Source organism: Mustela erminea, chromosome X (genome assembly GCF_009829155.1).
Source record: "Mustela erminea isolate mMusErm1 chromosome X, mMusErm1.Pri, whole genome shotgun sequence".
Classification (NCBI taxonomy): domain Eukaryota; kingdom Metazoa; phylum Chordata; class Mammalia; order Carnivora; family Mustelidae; genus Mustela; species Mustela erminea.
In genome coordinates, this window is record NC_045635.1 from 65,021,816 (window position 1) to 65,030,783 (window position 8,968).

Genomic DNA, 8,968 nt, shown 5'->3' on the forward strand with positions numbered 1-8,968 from the left:
TAAAAAAATTAAGTTTGAAAGACTAAAGGATCATGGAGGAAAAGCCATGAATTTGACGTGTTGCTTTCCCCTAGCTCTGGAGTTCCACAGTTCTAATTGAATTGTGACCAACTTGGTCTTGGCGGGATGTTCTTGTTGATCTTCTGGCGGAGGGCCTGCTGCAGTGATTCTCAAATGTCTTTGCCTGAGGTGGAATTGCATTGCTCTTGCCAAGGGCCAGGCTAAGTAATCTGCTCAGTTTTGGTCTTTTGTTTCCTCAATGCTTTCCATACAGCTTTGGAGGAGGAGAATGAAGATGGCAGCCTCCCAATCTCTGGCCCCTTAGGAGCTGAGAGCTTGGGGGCCCACTCCTCAGTGTGCCCTCAGAGAAAAGCAGTCAATTCCTCTGCTCTCCCTGGTCTCTGGCTGTGCTCTGAGCTCACCAAGTCTGTGACCAAGCATTTCTATCTCTGGTGCAGGGCCCTGTTTGGAGTCTCCAAACCCAGCAGATTCCTTCATCACACACTTGTTCAGCTCCTCCCAGAGGAGGAAGGTGAGTCTCTCTGGATCTGCTGTTTGTTGGGTCCCTGCCCATAGAGCAGTGGCCCAACTGTGCCTCAGATCCCAGTTTAAGGTAACCGTGAGCTGAGAGCACACTTCTTGTCTCTGTCTCTGCAATCAGCTTCCCCACACCAATACCTGGGAGCTCTGCCACACTCAGACACCCCTGGTCTTTTTGTGACCCTGCAGGTTCTGAGACCACACTGTCCCTGTGAGGGCTTCACTCGCCGCTTAGCCTCTGGAGTGACATCCCTCAGTTGAGCAGACTTCCAAAAGTCTCAGTTTTGTGCTCTGTTGCTCTGTTGCTCTGCTCCTTGCTGGGAGGTGCCCCCCCCATGGTCTATCTTCCTGAATGTTGCCTCAGATTCACTTCTTTGCATGTCCTACCTTCCAGAAAGTGGTCAATTTTCTGTTCCTAGAATTGTTGCTCTTATCTTCTCTCTTTTCTAGAGTTTGTAGCTGTTCAGAATTGTTTGATAACTATCTAGCTGAACTCCTGGGACCTGATGATATTTAGATCTCCTACTCCTCTGCTTCTTGCTCTATTTATATCTATTTTTAATTAATTCCCTGACCATGGCCTCTTCTTGTTCTTTCTTGTGGGGCAAATTCCTCTCTCATAATTTTTTTTAGGTTTTTGTCTTTTCTGTGTTTGGAGTGCCTGCGCCTGGTCTATTTCCACTAAAGCTGATGCTTTGCAGCTCTTTATGGTAGACCTGGTTCATGTAGGGGGTTTTGTCCTCATCTTTTGGAGGAGAGGCCTGGTTTTTCTCTGGCTCTCAATCACACTTCCCCTAGGAAGACTTTTCTAGTAGTTTTAGGTTTTGGTGTTTGTTCTTTTTCAAGCTCCTTGAGGTACAGAGTTAAGTTGTGTAATTGAGAGTTTTCTTACTTTTTGAGGTAGGCCTCTATTGCTATCTACTTCTCTATTATGACCACTTTTGCTGCATCCCAAGGGTTTTTGACCATTCTTTTCATATGCATTTTTTCCTTGTATTTTTAAATTTTTTTCTTTGATTTCCTGGTTGTCCCTTTCTTTGTTTAGCAGCATGTTGCTTAACCTCCATGTATTTGTGGTCTTACCAGATTTTTTTCTTTTTTTAAAAGATTTTATTTATTTATGGGAGGGAGAAAGAGAGCACAAGCAGGGGGAGTGGCAGGCAGAGGGACAGGCAGAGGGACAGGCTTGAACCCAGGACCCATGAGCCGAAGGCAGATGCCTAATTTTTTTTTTTTTTTTGTGCTTAACTTCTAGTTTTATATTTTTGGGACCAGAAAAGGTGTATGGTATTACTTCAGTATTTTTGTATTTGTTGAGGCCTGTTTTGCGACCTTATGTGTGTTGTATACTGTAGAATAGTCCATGTACACTTGAAAAGAATGTGTATTCTGTTGTTTTAAGATTGAATGTTCTGATTATATGTTAAGAGAATGTGGTCCAGCTTGTCATTGAAAGCCATTGTTTCCTTGTTGATTTGCTGTCTAGATGAACTTCCATTGATGTATGAAAGCTGATAATGTCATTACTATTATTTGTAATTAGTTACTTTATAATTGTTATTTATTTTATATATTTGGGTGCTTCCATTTGAGTGCATAAATATTTATCATTGCTAGATCTTCTTGTTGGATTTTCCCCTTCATGATTTTATAGTGCCCTTTTGTTTTTCAGTCTTTGATTTAATATCTAGTTTGTCAAATATAAGTATTGTTACTCTGGCTTTCTTTTGACAACCATTTGCATGATAAATATTTCATTCCCTTGTTTTCTATCTGCAGGTGTCATTTGGTCTACAATGAGTGTCCTTAGGTATTTTATAGATGGACCTTGTTATTTTATGCATTTTTTATAGCCTATGTCTCTTGTTTGGAACATTTAGTCCATTTACATGATATGTATTGATATGTATCTATTTTCATTTTACTTGTTTTGTCATTGTTTCGATAGATTTTCTCTGATAGTTTCTTGTCTTTGTCACTTTTGGTCTCTCCTTTCTTTCCACTGAAAGTGTGTCCTTTAATATTTCTTGCAAGTCTGGTTTAAATCACAGATTCCTTAATTTTTTTTTTCCTGGGAAACTCTTTTTTTTTTTTTTTAAATCTTTCCTCCTATTCTGAATGATAGCTTTGCTAGTTAAAGGATTCTTGGCTGCAGATTTTTCCCATTCAGCCCATTGAATATATCATGCCATTTTATTCTGGCTTGTCAAGTTCTGTTGTGATGCTTCCAGCTAGTATTTATGGGTTTTCACATCTAAGTTAAGGACTTTTTTTCTTGCTGCTTTTATGTTTTTTTCTTTATCATGATATTTTGCAAATTTAATTCTAATGTGTCTTGGTGTTGGCTTGATTTTGTTGATTTTGGTGGGAATTCTATGTGCCTCCTGGATCTGGATGTGGTTCCTTCCTCAGATTTGGAAAGTTTTTAGCTATTATTTTCTCAAATAAATATTCTGTCTCCTCTTCTGGGACTTCTATAAAATGAATGTTATATGTTGTGTTCATGAGACAAGGTGGGTCTAAGACCTTCCTTCTCTGCTGCCATCTTTCTTACAACTCTGGAGTTCCTTATATATTCCAGATATTAACCCATATACAGATGTAAAATTTGAAAATACTTTGTTTCATTTTGTATGTTGGTTCTGTTGACCTTGTTAATTTTGATGTCCAATCTGTCTTTTTTCTTTTTTTCAACTTTTGTTGCCTGTGTTTTAGGTATTATATCCTAGAAGGCATTGCCAAATTCAATGTCAAGAAGTTTTCCTCTTTTTTTCTTCCTGAGAATTTTTTACTTCTGACTCTTACATTTAGGTTTTTGATTTATTTTGAGTTAATTTTTTAAATAGGGTGTAACTTAAGGTTTCATCTTCATTCTTCTGCACGTGGATATCCAGTTTTCTTAACACCACTTGTTAAAAAGACCATCTTTTCCCCATGGAATGGTTTTTGTACGTTTGTTGAAAATCATTTGACCATATATGTGATCATTTCTGGGCTTTATTCTATTCCACTGGTCTGTATTTTGATGTTTACAATGTTACTACTTTGTTTTGACTGTTGTAGCTTTGTAATATGATTTGAAATTAAGAAATGTGAAAACTCCAACTTTATTCTTTTTCAAGATTGTTTGGCTATTTGGGTCTTTGAGATTCTATATTAATGTTAGGACATTTTTAAAAATTTCTGCACAAAACACCATTGGCATTTACATAAGGGTTGCATTAAATCTACCCATTGCTTTGTTTAGTTTTGACACCTTAAGATTGTCTTCCAATCCATGGGCATGGGGTGTTTTTAAATAATTTTAGCAAAGTTTTGTAGTTTTCAATGTAGAAGAATAGTGCTTATATGAACATTTATATGCAAGTTATTGTTTGAATATATGTTTTGAATTCTTTTGGGTATACACCAAGGGGTAGAATACCTGGGTCACATCATCATTCTATGTTTACCTTTTTGAGGAACCACAAAAGTTTTTCACATAGCTTCACTATTTTACCTTCTCACTAGAAATGTACAAAGGTCTTAATTTCTCTTTATCCTTCCCAAAATGTATTTAATTTTTTTATTGTAGCTATCTTTGTGGGTGTATGTTTTGCCTCATTGTGGTTTTGAGTTGTATGTCTAATAAAAATTGGACATTTTTACATGTATATTTTCATCATTTGCACAGTTTTTGAGAAATGTGTATTCAAATCCTTTGCCCATTTTTAAATTGGTTGTGTTTTTGTGGTGGAGTTGTAAGAGTTCTTTATATATTTTGAATATTAATCCCATCTTATATTATTTGGAAATATTTTATTCTACTCTGTGATTTCTTATCAATTTCTTGTTTGTGTCCTTTGGTGGATATAATTTTTATTTTAATGAAGTCCAAGTTTTTTCTTTTGTTTCTTGTGCTTTTGGTGTCTCAGCTATGATTCCAGTGCTAAAACAAAGGTCATGAAGATTTACTCCTATGTTTTCTTCTAAAAGTTTTATTAGTTTTAGCTTACATTTAGATCTTTGATCCTTTTTGGATTTAATTTTTGTATATAGTGTGAGGTAAGGGTCCACTTATTTTTTCTGTTTATGGATATACAGTTAAACCAGCACCATTTACTGAGTAGAGTCTTCTTTCCTCATTATACGCTCTTTGAACCTTGTTAGTATCAATGGACTATAGATCTATTGGTTTATTTCTGAGCTCTCAATTCTGTCACATTTGTTCCTATATCTATCCTTAAGTCATTACTTAATGTTTTGACTACTGTAGTTTTGTAGTGTGTTTTGAAATTGGGAAATGGGACTCTCCAACTTTTTTTTTTTTCAAGATTGTCTTGAGTATTTGAGGTCCCCTTATATTTCCATATGAATTTTAGGGTTAGCCTTTTCGCTTATGTAAATAGGCTATTGGGATTTTGATAGAAATTGCATTGATTCTGTAGTTCAATTTGTGAATTACTGTTTTCTTTACAATATTAAGCCTCCTAGGCAATCAACATGGGGTGTCTTCCCATTAATTTAGGTCTTTTAAAAATTCTTTCAGCAATGTTTTTTTAGTTTTCAGTGTGTATACAAGTCTTGCAAATTACTGCTTAAATTTGTTCTTAAAATTTTAATTTTTTATTATGCTTTTGTACATGGAGTTGTCTTAATTTTCTCGAATTATTCATTGTTAGTGTATAAAAATATACTGATTTTTGCATGCTGTTTTTGCATCCTGCAAATTTGCTGAATTCATTTATTATTAGCTGGATACTTTTTTTCATGGATTTTAAAGGATTTTTATATATAAGATCATGTCATCTGCGAATAGAGATAATTTTACTCTTTCTTTCCAATTTGGTTGCCTTTTATTTTTTCTTACCTAATTGTTTTGGCTAGAACTTCCAATACAATGTTGAATAGAATGGCAAAAGTGGACATCCTTGTCTTGTTTCTGGTCTTAAGGGGAAAGCTTTCAGTCCTTCAGCACTGAGAAAGTATTAGCTATTTGTTTTTCATAAATGCCTTTTATCAAGTTGAAGAAGTTCCCTTCTAATCCTATTTTATTGTGTGTCTTTATCATTAATTTGTGTTGTATTTTGTCAGATTTTTTTTTCCTGCATCAGTTTAAATGATCATGAGGTGTTTTTCCATAATTATATCAATGTGGGGTATTACACTAACTTATGGATATTGAATCATCCTTGCTTTTCCAGGATATACTAATTGAACATGATTGATATATAACCTCTCAATATGCTGCTGGATTGTTTGCTAGTATTTTGTTAGAATTTTTGCATCTGTATTTGTGTTCTTATGGTGTCCTTGTTTGGCTTTGGTATCAGAGTAATGCTTACCTCATAGGATATGTTAAATGTTCCTTCCTATTCTATTATTTGGAAGAGTTTGAGAAGAATAGGTTTAAATTTTCCTATAGTTGTCAGGTGGAATTAGCCAATAAGGCCATCTGGTGATGTGATTTATTGGGAATTTGTTAATGACTGATTCTGTCTCTCTTCTTACAGGTTTGTCCAGATTTTCTATTAATTCTTAAATCAGTTTTGGTGGTTTGTGTGTTTCTAGGAATTTGTCCATTTCATCTGGGTTATCTAATTTTTTGGCATATGATCGTTCAAAATATTTTCTTATAATTCTTTGTATTTCTGTAAGATCTGTAGTAATGTCCCTCTTACATTCCTGATTTTAATAATTTGAGTATTATATTTTTTGGTCAATCTAGGTAAGTTTTTATCATTGTGTTGATCTTCAAAAAATGAAATTTTTGTTTTGTTGGTTTCCATTTTTCTATTCTTTTTATTTATTTTTGCTCTAATCTCTATCACTTCCTTCTTTCTGCTAGTTTTGGATGTGGCTTTCTCTTCTTTTTTACCTACTTAAGGTATAAAATTAAGTTATTGATTTGCAATCTTTATTTTTTTAACATAGATATTACTGTTAAAAATTCCTGCAAACACAATTATCGTTTTGGTATGTTGTGTTTTCATTTTCATTCATCTCAAATTATTTTCTGATTTTGCTTGTAATTTCTTCTTAGACCCTTAGTTGTTTAAGGGGTTGCTATTTAGTTTGCACATATTTATGAATATTCTAGTTTTCCTACTGCTATTGATTTCTAGTTTCATTTCCTTGTGGTCGGATAAGATATTTTGTATAATTTTAGTATTTTAAAATTCCTTGAGACTTATTTTTGCAGCCTTACATGGCTTATTCTGGAGAATGTTCCATGTGTACTTGAGGAAAACATATATTTCAGTGTTGGTAGGTGGAGTGTTCTGTATATGTCTATTAGGCCAAGTTGGTCTGTAGTGTTGTTCACAACATTTATTTCATTATTTATCTTCTGTTGAGTGGTTCTAGTCATTATTGAAAGTAGGATATTAAAGTTTCATACTATTATAGAACTGTTTCTATAATTGTCAGTTTTTGCTTCATATATTTTGTGGTTCTGTTTTTAGGTGGAAATAAATTTATAATTGATGCATCTCCTTAATAGATTGACACTTACTGATCTATAAGATCCTTCTTCATTTATAACAATTTTTAACTTAAAGTCTGTTTTGTCTGATATCAGTATAGCAACACCAGATCTCTTTTTGATACTATTTGCATGGATATATATTTTCCATCCTTTCTTTTTCAAACTATTTGTATCTTTGGATCTAAGGTGTAACTCTTACAGACATCATATAGTTGAACCATTTTTTAACATACATTCTACCAATCTCTGACTTTTAATTGGAGTCTTTAATCCATTAAATTTAAAGTAATTACTGATAAGTAAGGATTTACATAGGCCATTTGCTATTTGTTTTCTATATGCCATACCTTTTATGTTTTACAATTTTTCATTATAACCTTGTTTTATGATTTTTTTCCTTGTGTAACATTTTTATTACTGCCTTCTTTCTTTCTGTCTTTCTTCTTCTTCTTCTTCTTCTTTTTTTTGTATATCTTAAACTTTTTTCTTCATGGTTACCATAAGGATTACAACTAACATCTTAACTTTATTTTTGTGTTGTTTGTGGCATTTTCTTCTCCTTCTTCTTCTTCTTCCTTATGTTCATTTAACTGCATTATCTTTAAGTATAAAGACTTCCAATCATATCACCTAGAGACCATTTTACCATTGTTTTGTTTGGCCATAAGTTTTTTTTTTTTTTTGCTCTCTTTTCAGCAATGATAAGATGGATATCCTTTACATAGAGATGAAAAATCCATGATTTATTGCTTTTGCCAGTAACAAAAATGTTTAAGAGCCAGGTGGCAAAGCTCTTGCCATTGGCATCTTTCATATGAACTACATCAGAAGAACCAGATTGTGTCTGTTGGTGATCACACCAATTCTTCCCAGATCAGCATCTCTAATCACCATACAGAGATTGCCAGTGTCAAAATTGATCAAGTCAGTAATCTTTGCACTCTTCAAATCAATCTGAACAATGTCATTTTCCTTGATGAGGGGATCGGGATAGCAGATGGTATGAACATCATTGGTCACCAGGTCAGGGATTCCTTTTGTCCCCAGAAAGATCTTTCTCACTTTGCACAACTTACACTTTGTCTCCTCAGGTGTAATATTATGAACTGCAAAGTGACCCTTGATGAGGTGGGAATTCTCCCTAGTCTTGTCAGTGCTGACAACATTCATATAACCACCAGTGTGGGTTATATCAGGTTTGACCCTGCCATTAATCTCTTGATAAAATACTGCAGACAGATCTTTACTTGATCTTGTTAGGGTACACTTAAATCTGTTCCTTAGGAGAAATCATGAGAGAAAGAGACAGTCTCTCAGCTTATGGGGACCAGTAGATGGATGAGGGACAAACACAGTGGTCAGTTTATTCAATATATGCTTTGGACCTGCTACATGGTTCAGATGTTTCTTGGGACCATGGAACATGGTTGTGCTAGGCTTAACTTTATAAAAGTTAACTTTTAACTTATAACTTTTAACTACTAACTTATAACTCTTAACTTTACAAAAAAAGTTTGAATTAATTCCAGTTTAGGTTAAATATTATATAAAACTGCACCTTTATAGATATATTACCACTTATGTTGATATTGTCACATTTTTTAAACTTTTTAAACTTTAAACTCAATTTAATGAACACATATTGTATTATTAGTTTCAGAGGTAGAATTTATTGATGAATTAGTTGCATATAACACCCAGTGCTCATTACATCAAATGCTTTCCTTAATACTCATCACTCAGCTACCCCATCCCCCCATCCACATCCCCTTCAGCAACCCTCAGTCTCTTATGGTTTGCCTCCATCTCTGTTTTTTTCTTCATATTTTAGTTTTCCTTTCCTTCCCCTATGTTCATCTGTTTTGTTTCTTAAATTCCACATACGAGTGAAATCGTATGGTATTTGTCTTTCTCTGACTGACTTATTTCACCTAGCATAATACCCTCTATTTACATCTGTCT

At 34.1% G+C, this 8,968-nt stretch overlaps 1 pseudogene; it reads right to left on the reverse strand.

Moving 5' to 3' along the window:
• Positions 1-7,582: 7,582 nt before the first annotated feature.
• Positions 7,583-8,583, reverse strand: LOC116583069 (annotated as a pseudogene).
• Between the last annotated feature and the right edge of the window lie 385 nt (positions 8,584-8,968).